The sequence below is a fragment of the Rhincodon typus genome, chromosome 24 (genome assembly GCF_021869965.1).
Source record: "Rhincodon typus isolate 14 chromosome 24, sRhiTyp1.1, whole genome shotgun sequence".
Taxonomy (NCBI): domain Eukaryota; kingdom Metazoa; phylum Chordata; class Chondrichthyes; order Orectolobiformes; family Rhincodontidae; genus Rhincodon; species Rhincodon typus.
This window is the reverse complement of record NC_063355.1, coordinates 6,498,913-6,511,139: the sequence shown is the minus strand read 5'-3', so window position 1 is coordinate 6,511,139 and position 12,227 is coordinate 6,498,913.

Genomic DNA, 12,227 nt, shown 5'->3' with positions numbered 1-12,227 from the left:
TGGTTATTGACTAAACTTGATTTCTTTTGACATGGTTCAACCATTCTGATAGGTTGAGCTGAACATATTGACAGTTTTCCTGCATAAGTTTGGTATTTTTACCCATATTACACACCATTTTAGCCAATCCATAATAAATAGTAATCAAGGAAGTAAAACGTGTTGTCTGTGTCATTATTTTATATTTACTGAAGTGTAGAAATGAGAATGTAATTCTGGATTACCAATTAATCACATATAACGAGTATGAAGCATTCAAGTGTCGACTTTGAACCATCCTTAATAATCTGAATCTGTGTCAAGGTAATTAGAATAGACACTACTATTACTGTGGAATGTTGTACGACATTTGATCTGTGTGACCCCCACTTCAAGCTGTTTGCATAGGAATAAGAAAACTATTAGAGATGTGGAGTATTTTCCTTTGTTTTGTTGTGGGGTAGTACGAAAAAAAAGTGGTAAAGTTTGAAGCCAGTAATTGATGGCAAAGTTGCACCTAAATCAGATTGTAGAATCAAGCTTCACTCCAGGGCCTTTGCCACATAAGCTAGGGTATCACTTCAGTTATTTATTTGCAAAGTACTGCAATCTCTCAGCACCTCTTAAAAAATAAGACTTTAAACTGAAAAGAAATTTGTCTGTTCTGGTGGCACAAAAGTACGGGAGTTTGCAGTCAGCAGGGGGAAAAGACTGCCCAATGCTGATCTTAAATAAGCTGCCCACAAAGATGTAACATTCTTCTATGGCATTATTTGCTCCTTTTCATGACAGCAGTTTGCACCGAGTTCCAAATGAAGGATATCTTCAGGTGTCAGCAACATTAATGTCAGCTAACAAGATAACCAGACAATTACACTGGGTTATTCTCATGTAAACCAAGAAGTTAGAAGTGTTTTCATTTTCTATTTTAATTTGTATTTTATAATTGGTGGTCAGGTTTGAATGGAAACTAAAATATGAATATCAGCCAACCTTTGTATTGGAAGCTTTTACTGTACTGGTATTTCTGCTATAACGTGTGTTTTGTTAAGCGAATTGGCTGTAACACGATTGATGAATAGTGGATGCTGTTTGGATAACTCAAACTTTCTACTGTACAGTATAGCGATTTCCCTATAACGCAATTTTCTATAGCACAAGGTTGCACAAGAACACATGTTATAGGAGAACTGCTTGTATTGAAAAAAATGACATTTCACAATTATAAAATTAGTTCTTCAGGGCTAGTGTATCTAATAGTAATTATGAAGTTAATCCTTTGTTAATAATCCAGTGTAACAAGCTGTAACCTTTTCAGTATATTTTACAGCAAGGTTGACTGAATTAACTGTGAAAGTAGACGTTTTCATCAAATTTTAGATTTCTCATTGATTGCTTTCTGGGGTTCCTCAACAGTGCAGCCTCTGAAGATGTAAGCAGTAGAATCACTAACAGTGACATCTGGATTTCCATGTTTAAATGTGCATGAATAGGCTGCAGACATTGCTGGCAGTTTCAGTGAAATAATGATTGGAAATGGTAATATTTTAGCTGTCATTGCTACTAAAAGATCTGAGCCATGATCTCATGGCATTACAGCAGCAATATTAATCCTTCAAACGAACATAACTAAAACTGATCATCAGTCGTTTATGTCATTTCTGGATCCCCTTCCAGGAAATTTATTTACTAACCTGACAAACTGCAACCCCCATCCCAGTCAGCAACCTATTCCAACCCTCTCACGCACCGGACTGATTGAAAAGATACAGTCTTATCAGCACATTTGACATATATCCATGAAAATCAAAGCATATGACTGTAACCTGGAAACTAGCTACATGTTAACTTATGAAAAATATTGTGGTATGTCAGACTGATATGAATAATGGGGTGAAATATTGCTCCTTTAATTGTTTTTGAGCTCAGATACATTGTGTATTGATGAAAAAACACTACAGTTTATGGTTCAATTTGTTTTCAGTTCACAAAATGATCAGGACAATAAAGTACAAAACAAGCAATTGATTCAGTTTCAGGAAAGGTCTGTGGAGATCCCTAGTGGGTTGGAAAAAAAGTCCCGTGACATTGCTGACTGTGTTTAATCCTTTATATAGACCACATAGATCTGAAGCTGGGAATTGCTGACAGTGTAACCACAAGAATAGAAAAACTCATTTCAGTTGTCCTTTATCAGCACACTGCTGCTTCCTTTTATAACTTGTGGAAAGGAATAGTGCTATCTAATCACATCTCTGTGGAAGTACTAGGCTTTTCTAGTTCATTTATAGTTCACAGCTTTGCGCTGGAAGCAAGTGTTAGGAAAGCAGACTAAATATGAACACCAGCAGATGAAAAACGATTTGGCCGCACCCTTCACAACTATTTTCCCCTGGAAAGTGCTGATTGCTTCTGAGATTCGTTCCATTATGTCTCTGTTTCCTCACCCAAGAGTTGATTTTTCTGTGTGTCTTGTTGATAAGCATTGATGAGCTATACATATTGCAGCCAAACCTAATCCTCTTTTCTATACTATTCAGCAGCCATCACTGGTTAGTAATCAGGAACATAATCTTTGGATTTGGGTGGGAAAAGGGTATCAAATGTTGGGCTAGTTACAATTCCCCTATGATTGCCCACCCCCATTAAAATCGGAAAACTTGGAAAAAGCTGACACCTTCTGATGGGCTTAGTTTCATAAAGGAAGATACATTTACCAACTGAGCCAGTACAGATGATAGAAATGTTCTTTAGTGGCAGGTTTTAATGTTAGTCTGTATCGTACTTTCTCAACTGTCTAACTCAATCATACAGGAGTCTGTGATCTATCAATTGTACAAATCAGTGGGTGGGAGAAGTCACGATTATAGCTTTGTGTAATATTCAAGAGTTCCTTTTCCAGTATCCCATTTAACTACTCGGTTGTCAGTTCTCCCCATAAGTTCCTTTTACTCTTAGATCCAGGTCAGTGTTCAGGCAAATTTAGAAACCTTTGAATTTCCGAGCAATTGTCCTTTGAGTCATTGCAACTGAAAGCACGTTAATGTAATTTCTTATGTCCTCAAGTGTGCCACTCACAGTGATGTGAAAGAACTGATTGACTTTATAACAGTGGCCGCTTTGTAATGGCCTTGTTGGTCAGTCAACAAAGGCATGTTTTGACCGCTCAGCCATTTGTTCGATTGACATAACTACATGCCTGAACTTTAAAATGCAAATAAGTAAAACCCAGATTTAAATTAATTTATCAGGTTTAAAAATCCTATTAGATGCAATTTTAAATCTGCTTTATTGTATTTTTATGTGACTGTCAACTGCTATTATGCTCAATATGAGCCATGTAAGTTCTAATGATATTATGCATTATTACACTCTGAGGTTGTAATGCATTGTGACAAATCAGTTAAAAACTGCTAATTAAGATTTTTTTTTTACACCATGTTATGGGGTACTCTCTTGATCTTCAGAACTTCTAAACTGTCTTTGAAGAACTAAGATTTTAGCTAAATAACTTTTGTAGGAGGGAAGAGTGATTCAACAACACAGCAATATTTGAAATAAAAGCAGTAAATGCTGCAAACGTACAACTGGTCAGACAACATCTGTTGAGAGAAAAACAGTTCATGCTTCAGATTTATGACCCTTTTATCAGATTTCTAATTTTTTATACTAACGTCTCAGATTTTTTTCAGATTCTTTCATTCTGACAGTGATAATTGATTCTTGTATTGCTTTCCCATTTAAATAGTGGATGCTGACTCAATTGAAATATTAAAGAATGAAATTGACAGATTTCTGTTAAATAAAGGTATCAAGGGCTATTTGGAGTAAAGGGAGTGAAATAGAGTTGATGTCCAAATCAGTCATACTCCTAGAATAGTGGAAGAAGCTTAAAAAAACTGAACGACCCTCTCCTGCCCTTATGAAATAGCATGGAAAAAGGTATGACCTCATATATTAAGCAACACCTGGTAGTAATTAGTTGACGTCTGAGCTCCTTCCACTTGGCATCCTTGCAGCTATCGATGTAAATAGACTCTTATTGCTGATGTGCAAGGCCAACTTAATTCAGTGAACCATCCCTGGATAGGTGACTGGCTGATGGACAGAAGACAGAGAGTCGGGATAAATGGGTTTTTTATGGATGGCAAGAAGTAACCAGTGGGGTGCCACAGGGTTCAGTCCTTGGACCCTGGCTATTTACAATCTACATTAATGACTTAGATATGGGGATAGAAGGCTGTATAGCCATATTTGTGGACAACACAAAAATAGGCAGGACAGTAAATTGTAATTAGGAAATAAGAATCTTACAAATGGATATAAATAGGTTAGGAGAGTGGGCCAAAATGTGGCAGATGGAGTTTAACGAGTGAGGTCATGCATTTTGGTCGGAAAAATAGAAATGCGATCTATTATCTAACTGGGGAGAGACTTTGGGGTGCTCCAGTGCAGAGGGATCTAGGTTTCCTTGTTCATGAGTCAGAAAACTAGCATGAAGGTGCAGCAGATAATAAAGAAAGCGAATGGAATGTTGGCTTTTATAGCTAAGGGACTAGAATATAAAGGTCAGGAAGAATTGTTGCAACTATACAAGGCATTGGTGAGACTGCACCTGGAGTATTGTGCAGTTTTGGTCCACTAATTTGAGGAAAGATGTAGTGACCTTAGAAGCAGTTCAGAGGAAGTTCACTAGATTGATCCCAGAGTTGAGGGATTTGTTGTATGAAGAGAGATTGAACAGTTTAGGCCTATACTGTTTAGAATTTAGAAGAATGAGGGGAGATCAAATTGAGTTATTCAAGATGATAAAAGGTATAGATAAAATAGATATGGAGCAGATGCTTCCTCTCGTGGGGCATTCTAGGACAAGAAGTCATAGTCTTAAGATAAGGGGTAGCAAGTTTAAAACAGAGTTGAGGAGAAACTGCGTATCTGTGGAATTCTGTGAATTGTGAATCTGTGAAATTCGCTGTCCCAACGTGTAGTGGATGCTGGAACAGTGATGTATTTAAGGAGGAGTTAGACAGATTTTTAATTTGTAATGTGTTGACGGGCTATGGAGAGAAGGCAAGAAAATAAGGGTGAGGAGTATATCAGCCATAATTGAATGGCAGAGCAGACTTCAATGGGTCAAATGTCCTAATTCTGCCCCTACATGTTATGAATTTCCACACAAACACAGGATTTAATTCTTCTTATTCACATCTCATCAACATATGAACAATAACTAACTTTCATTTCGTGTATGTTGCATCAAATTTTAGAGATGGATACTGACAATGATAAAACATTGTGTGATTTGCAATTGTGATTTTTGCAATACTGTGATTGTGTGTGTAATCATAAACATATTTGCCAATCCATTAGCACTCTACAGTCAGAAGTTAATCTTTCACACCTTATTAAGTTAAGAAAAATAAATCTCTTCGAATTAATATCTTCTCTTTGAAATTAAGCACCATTTTAAAAAAAATTATAAATGGGATGTAGATGTTGCTGGCTAGACCAGCAACTGTTGCACGTTTCTAATGCTCCAAAGGGCAGATAAAAAGTCAACCATGTTGCTGCAGGTCTAGAATCATATATAGGCTGCATCAGATAGAAATGACAGATTTCTTCCTTGAAGTACATTACTGAACCAGATGGGTTTTTATGACAATTGGCGGTGGTTACACGGTCACCATTAGACTAGCTTCCTATTCCAGATTTTCATTGTGTTCAATTTTCACCATCTGCCATGGTGGGATTCAAAGCCATATCTTCAGAACATGAGCCTGAGATTCTGAACTATTAGTCTAGTGATATTATTACTGCACCACTTCTTTCAGACCATAGGAAGTAGGAACAGGAATAAGCCATTCGACCCCTCAAGTCTGTACTCCCATTCAGTAGGATCGTTGCTGATCCGATATTCCTCTTTCTTGCCTTTTCCCTATAACTTTTGATTCTCCTACTGATCAAGAATCTGGCTATCTTACCCTTAAATATATGTGAGGACTCTGCCCCCACAGCTCTCTGTGGCAAGGAGTTCCAAAGACACTCAATCCTCCTAGAAAAGCAATTCCTCCTCATCTCAGTCTTAAATTGGTGCCCCTTAATTCTGAGACTATGCCCTCTGATCCTAGACTCTCCCATCCTCTCAGCATTTACCTAATCAAGCCCATTAAGAATGCTGTATGTTTCAAAGAGATCACCTCTCATTTTTCTAAACTCCAGTGAATAAGGTACCAATCTGTTTGGCGTTTGCTCATAAGATAATTTCTCCATGCCAGAGATCATCCTAATGAACCTCCTCTGAGCTGGCTCCAATTAAATTATATCTTTCCTTCAATAATGAGACCAAAATTGCTCATTGCAAGCCAGATATGGTCCCACCAGCATCTTGTAAAGTACAGTGAAAAGTCCTTAATCTTTTATACCCAAACCCATAGAAATTAGGGCCAACGTTCCATTAGCCTTCCTGATTATCTAACGCAACAGTGTGCTAATTTTCAGGGTTTTATGTACTAGTACTCCCAAGTCCCTTTGTGTTGCAGCTTTCGGCAGTTTCCCTCCATTTGAATATTATTCTGTTCCTTTACTCTCCCTTCCAAAATGAACAACTTTGCATTTTCCCACATGATACTCCGTTTGCTAACCTTTTGCCCACTTACTTGTCCTATCAATATCTCTCTGTAACCGTTTTGTATCCTTCTCACAACCTGCCTTTCCACCTATTTTAGCGTCATCTGCAAACTTGGCTACATTCACTTCCTTCCTGCAAGTTCCTGTGAGACTCATCAAGATACGAAATTATGATTAGATAGCTACTAAAACCTCTTCCTTCTAAGTCGTGTTATGACACTGAAATTCTTATCCATGGCTTCCTTCAAACCTTGAGTTTTGTAAATGCTTTTCTAGCTAATCTCACATGCTTCAGCTTATACAGAATGCCAAACACAAGTCATACCCATTAAAAGCCAAACCTTCCAATCACTCAGACGTCTTAAGCTTTTGTTGTCCTCAAGTCTCAGCATGTTAATTTCAGCATTCTGATACTCATTTTTAAATCCTTGCATGGCTTTCCCCCATTGATCATTTGGATCTCTTCCAGTTTTCTGTGCCTTACTTTATTCAACACTGAGCTTCCTGTCCCCACTTCCTTCATTCCACTGTTTGTTGCCCCTTGTTTGATCAATGCTGCATTCTGGAATTTTTTACCAGTTCTTTGCCATCTTTCTACTTACTTTATTATATTCTTTACCACTCAATTTTGGCCAGAGGATTTCCAACAGTGACTTTTTGCCCCACCCTCGCAATATTACCTTATGAATCCCCAAACTATCAGTCCTTGATAGCCGGTAATTTCTCACCAGTGAGAAGTATCCGATAAGGGTCAGCTGCCATATGTACTGTGATGACTCATGACTCATCCCAGATCTATCTCTTCATCAGATTCCAGCATTGGGTGACCATCTGTGTGGAGTTTGCACGTTCTCCCCATGTCTACCTGGGTTTCTGCTGGGTGTTCTGGTTTCCTCCCACAGTCCAAAGCTGTGCAGGCTAGGTGGATTGGCTGCACTAAATGTGGGCTTGCAGGAATAGGGTGGGTCTGGGTGGGATGCTCTTTGGAGGGTCGCTGCAGACTCAATGGGAAGAATGGTCTCTTTCTGTTCTGTAAGGATTCTATGATTCTAATTATTTTTTCTCTTTGCCTGTGTTCTGTGCCATATCTTGATGTTTTCTCAAAGTAGTATTATCTAAATGTGGCGGATGTTGGGACACTGAGTAAATTTGAGGAGGAGATAGATTTTTAATTAGTAATGAGTTAAAAGGTTATGGGGAGCAGACAGGAAAATGGAGTTCAGGCCAAGATCAACCATGTCTGTGTTGAATGGTGGAACAGGCCCAAGGGGCTGAATTGCCTACTCTTGCCTCTAGTTGTGATATAAAATGTTAAATATTTGATATTTTTGAGTCTAAAAGTAAATATGATTAAATTCTGAAAGTACTTACAGTATAGCCCCAAGACCAGTTCAGTAAAGTTAAAAATATAACTAAAATGACTAACTAAGAACTGAAGACCAGCAAAAATAATAAATGAGAAACAGTGAATCAATGTGAGAGTGTTTATTTGTGTATATATTTCCATAAATTGTGTGCATTCAAAATATTATTTCAATAAAATGCTAATATAAATTTGGAGTTGAAATTGATGAGGAATTGCTTTTAGACTTGTGTGCATTTAATCACCTTGTGGTATTGTACACAGTGTGGTTTGTTTGTAGGTTTGGTAGCACAATGTGACTAGTTGTGTGATGCATTTATTTCTTCAGCAATATTGTCCAATGTAGATTTCAAGTACACAGTGTTAATCTGACGTATAAATTTTTTTTATGTTTGGCCCTGAAGTAGTTTAGAATGTTTTTGGTTTGGACACTTGTAAACATGTTCCGTCTTATGACGATAATCAGCAGCACACTTTTAAGAGAAGAACAAAAGTTCTTTATCAAGTAATTGCCTGCAGACATCAGCATATTGACCTGAAATCAATGAAGCTGAATGATTTTCATTACATTTGATGACAGGCTTCTTTCTCTCAGCTCCCTCCATCGAGAAAGGGACATTTAATGAAAAGGAGCGGCTTGCTGTTCCCTTTGTTTTTGGGGAGAATGGATATTCTATTGCAAATGGAATTGACGTTAGCATGATCAATGAGGCAGTGACAGGCACAGGAAGATAGATTCTGAGTTGTATTTCTCATGGATTTCTTTTTGGTTCCTTATGATACAGCCTCGCTAAAGATGGACAGTCATTGGCTTTACATTTATCTCAATTGTTACCCATGTCTTGATGCCAGCTGCACAACCATCTGACGACTCGTATAAACACAGCTTTGTATTTTTGCCTATGAAGCTGGCTGTGGGCTCAAGTGATGAAGGATGATGACAGAGAGCTAGCTAATCTTGTTCATTGTGATTACTTGTCCGGAAACTGGGTCATAGCAAAGAGAGACGGATATCAGGATTGCATTGTTTTGGCTGCTGCCCCCTTTGTGCCAAGTTATAGGAAGTCTGGCACAGTGCATTCTTCAGTATTGTACCATCAGATTGCAGTACCCTGCAACTGTCAAAACTGCTGTCAGTAGGCACTTGAGAAGCTGAAGGGGTAGCTTTGTGTCTTGGGACCTGTTATATCTCCACTTAAAAGGAGCTGGAAGGATGAATCCTGAGGCAATGTCTAGACTAAGCTTTGAATATCAATGACTAGCTTTCTTGCCCTCCCTTGTGAGCATTCTACTTATTTTCTTTATTTAGAAAGCAACAAATTCAAAAGTGTAATTGTACTCTGAAATAATCCTTGTATCTCAATCAATTAAAGTGACTGCTTTTCAAAGAAAGCCATTCTCTCAGAAACTTTGCCTCTTACAAGTTGGAGGAATACTTCAGCCAGAAAGTTAATTTTAAATTAGGAAGGTATCAAGTGTATTTACAAAGTGATTCTTCTGCTTACCTGTTAGAAAAGGAGTTCTAATAATAGCAGTGTCCATAAAACTCTTGAAATTTTTAAGTGGTTGGATGAATAGTTTTATTTCATACTGTATTGCACCTGACCTGAGAAAAGGAATATTGAATTTGAACCCTGGTAGTTGCAAGGAGGGTGCTACTTTGCAGCCATTGAAATGGAGAACAAATGAATAAACCAAGTTTTCTTTATTTTAATAATCTTCAGAATTTGTAGTGTAGCAAATGATGGTTTACTTTATCCATTAATACTTGATGTAGATTTTTATGGATTGATTGGAGACTTCATAGGCCAGAACTGTTGAATTCAAACATGAATAATAGCTTCATAATATGCACATAACACAGCCTAAAAACAAGCAGTTCAGTGAACTGTTCCATGTTGATCATAATGCTCCAAGTGAATCTCCTGTGACCTTTCTATATTTGGATTTTGTTCTGGATTACAGTGAAAGCTGGTCAACAATCGTCAATTATGAGCTCTCAAAGGGAAAGGTGCACTCATAGGAAATGGGATTTGGAGATGTGACTACAATTTGCAAGATTAAACCAGATGAATTTTCTATTGTCTGTGAGGTGGCAGCAATGTAGAGCTGGAGTACCTTTGAAGATCAGGGCTCTTTTCCACTCCCTCTCCCTTCTTTACTGGCCTTCTCAATAATCATCTTTGTTTAGACAGCCAAGCCAAGGAATTTGGTGTTTATAGTTGAACTCGTGAACTTTTAAGATGGAGATAGGCAGAAAACCAATGGCAAAATGTTGCTCAAATAATAATTTTATGTTGAGGATGAAAATTATGGACTCTGTCTTTATTCGGCTGACTTCTATCTGTCTTGAACTCTTAAAGAGTCAAATAATCTTTTATTGTCTTCATCAAAAGTATAATTGCACTTGATGACTAGTAGATGGCTGAAAATGAGAAATTATGGAGGATCTACTGCACAGCCCTTTAACCCCTCTGGTGATAGACCTATAAAATATTGTTGTCTGTTATGTTCATGTCCAGTTGACTACTCGTTATGTGCCATAAAATACCAGACTCTTAATAAAGTCAGAATGTGACAGTTGATTGAAAATTTCACAAATGTAGAAGGCAAATGAACAAGTTTCACATGGGACTTGGCATAAGCATCTCCATTTCGGGTTCAGAGATTGAAGAACTTCATGGAAGGTTGTCGTGACTAAAATTATGCAGTTGCTTTGTATTCCAAATGTTTTTGAGATATCCGGATAGATTCAGCAACAGGCACATTGCCCTCCAGTTGTTTCGTGTTTTTCTGTTACACATGGTTATGTGCTGCATTCCAGATGAGTTAATGCTGTATGGGGGCAGGTGAAATACAAGCTCTCGATCCTGACCAAGCTGATCAGTGAGACCAAATATATGGCCACAGTTGGAAATTTCAGGATACTGACTTGCCCATCAAGAGGTTACAAAAGAATTTTGCCTCTGCTTGCATTTTCAACTTAACTACTTATAAAAAGAAATATTATCAGTGAAAACTCTTGCATTAAAAAATGTCAGTCAAATGGAATATTTAAAATTGGGTGGCATGAACTCTTTGAGAAATGTATTGACTGTTTCAACTACTCTAACCACCTTGTGCTTGTAGAAAATTAGGTTTTTCTCATTCAGCAAGTGGGCATGTTGGGCTTTGAACTTATAAAAGTCCTCATTAACCAAGCTGCAGGCACTGTATTAATATCTTGGGCATACTTGCTAAAACTTGAAAAAGCATTCAGATCTCAATTTGAATCTCACTATGTGCTCTACATGCAGCAAAGATGAATCCAATACATAATCTGTCATTACAAGAAAGAAGAATATGAGCACTAGAAGTAGGCAATTCAGCCCTTTGAGCCTGTCCTCCAAATAACACGATCATGGCTGATCTGATCTTGACCTCAATTCCACTTTCCTGCCTGCTCCTCATAACCCTTTAACCCATTACTAATTAAAAATTTGTCTCAAATACGTATGTCCCACGTCCATCCCCACTCTGGGGTCGTCAATTCCACAGATTCACAACCATTTGAGAGAGATAAGCCTCCTCAGCTGTTTTAAATCTGCCACCCCTTAGCCTAAAGCTTATGACCTCTTGATCAATATTAGAAACATCTGCCCTATATCTACTTTGTCAATGCCCTTTCATATCTTGTATACCTCATTCTTTTATTCTTTAGCAATTATAGGCCTAAACTGTGTTATCTTTCCTGTTAAGAGGAGCCTTTCATCTCCGGAATTAATCTAGTGAATCTTCTGTGAACTGCCTACAGCACAACCACATCCTTCCTCAAGGGGACCAAAGCTGGTTGCAGTACTTGATGTGGTCTCCCTAATGCCTTGTACAATTGCAACAACACTTCCCTACATTTAATACTCTATTCCTTTAGCAATAAATGCCAAAATTCTATTTTTCCTGCTTAATATCCGCTGTACCTACATACTAGCTTGCTGTGATTCATGCACACGGACACCCAGACCCCTTTGCCCTGAAGCAGTTTGAAATTTCTCTCCATTCAGATAATTTGCATTTTTATTCTTCTGACCAAAATGGCTAACCTCACACTTAGCCATGCTATACTCCATCTGCCAAATTTTGACCCATTCACTTAACATATCCATATCCATTTATAAATTTCTTATTGCTTTGTTGCAACTTACTTTCCCACCTAGTTTAGTGTCATTTTCAAATTTGCTATGGTATCTTCTATCCCTGCATGCAAGTCATTAATATAGAT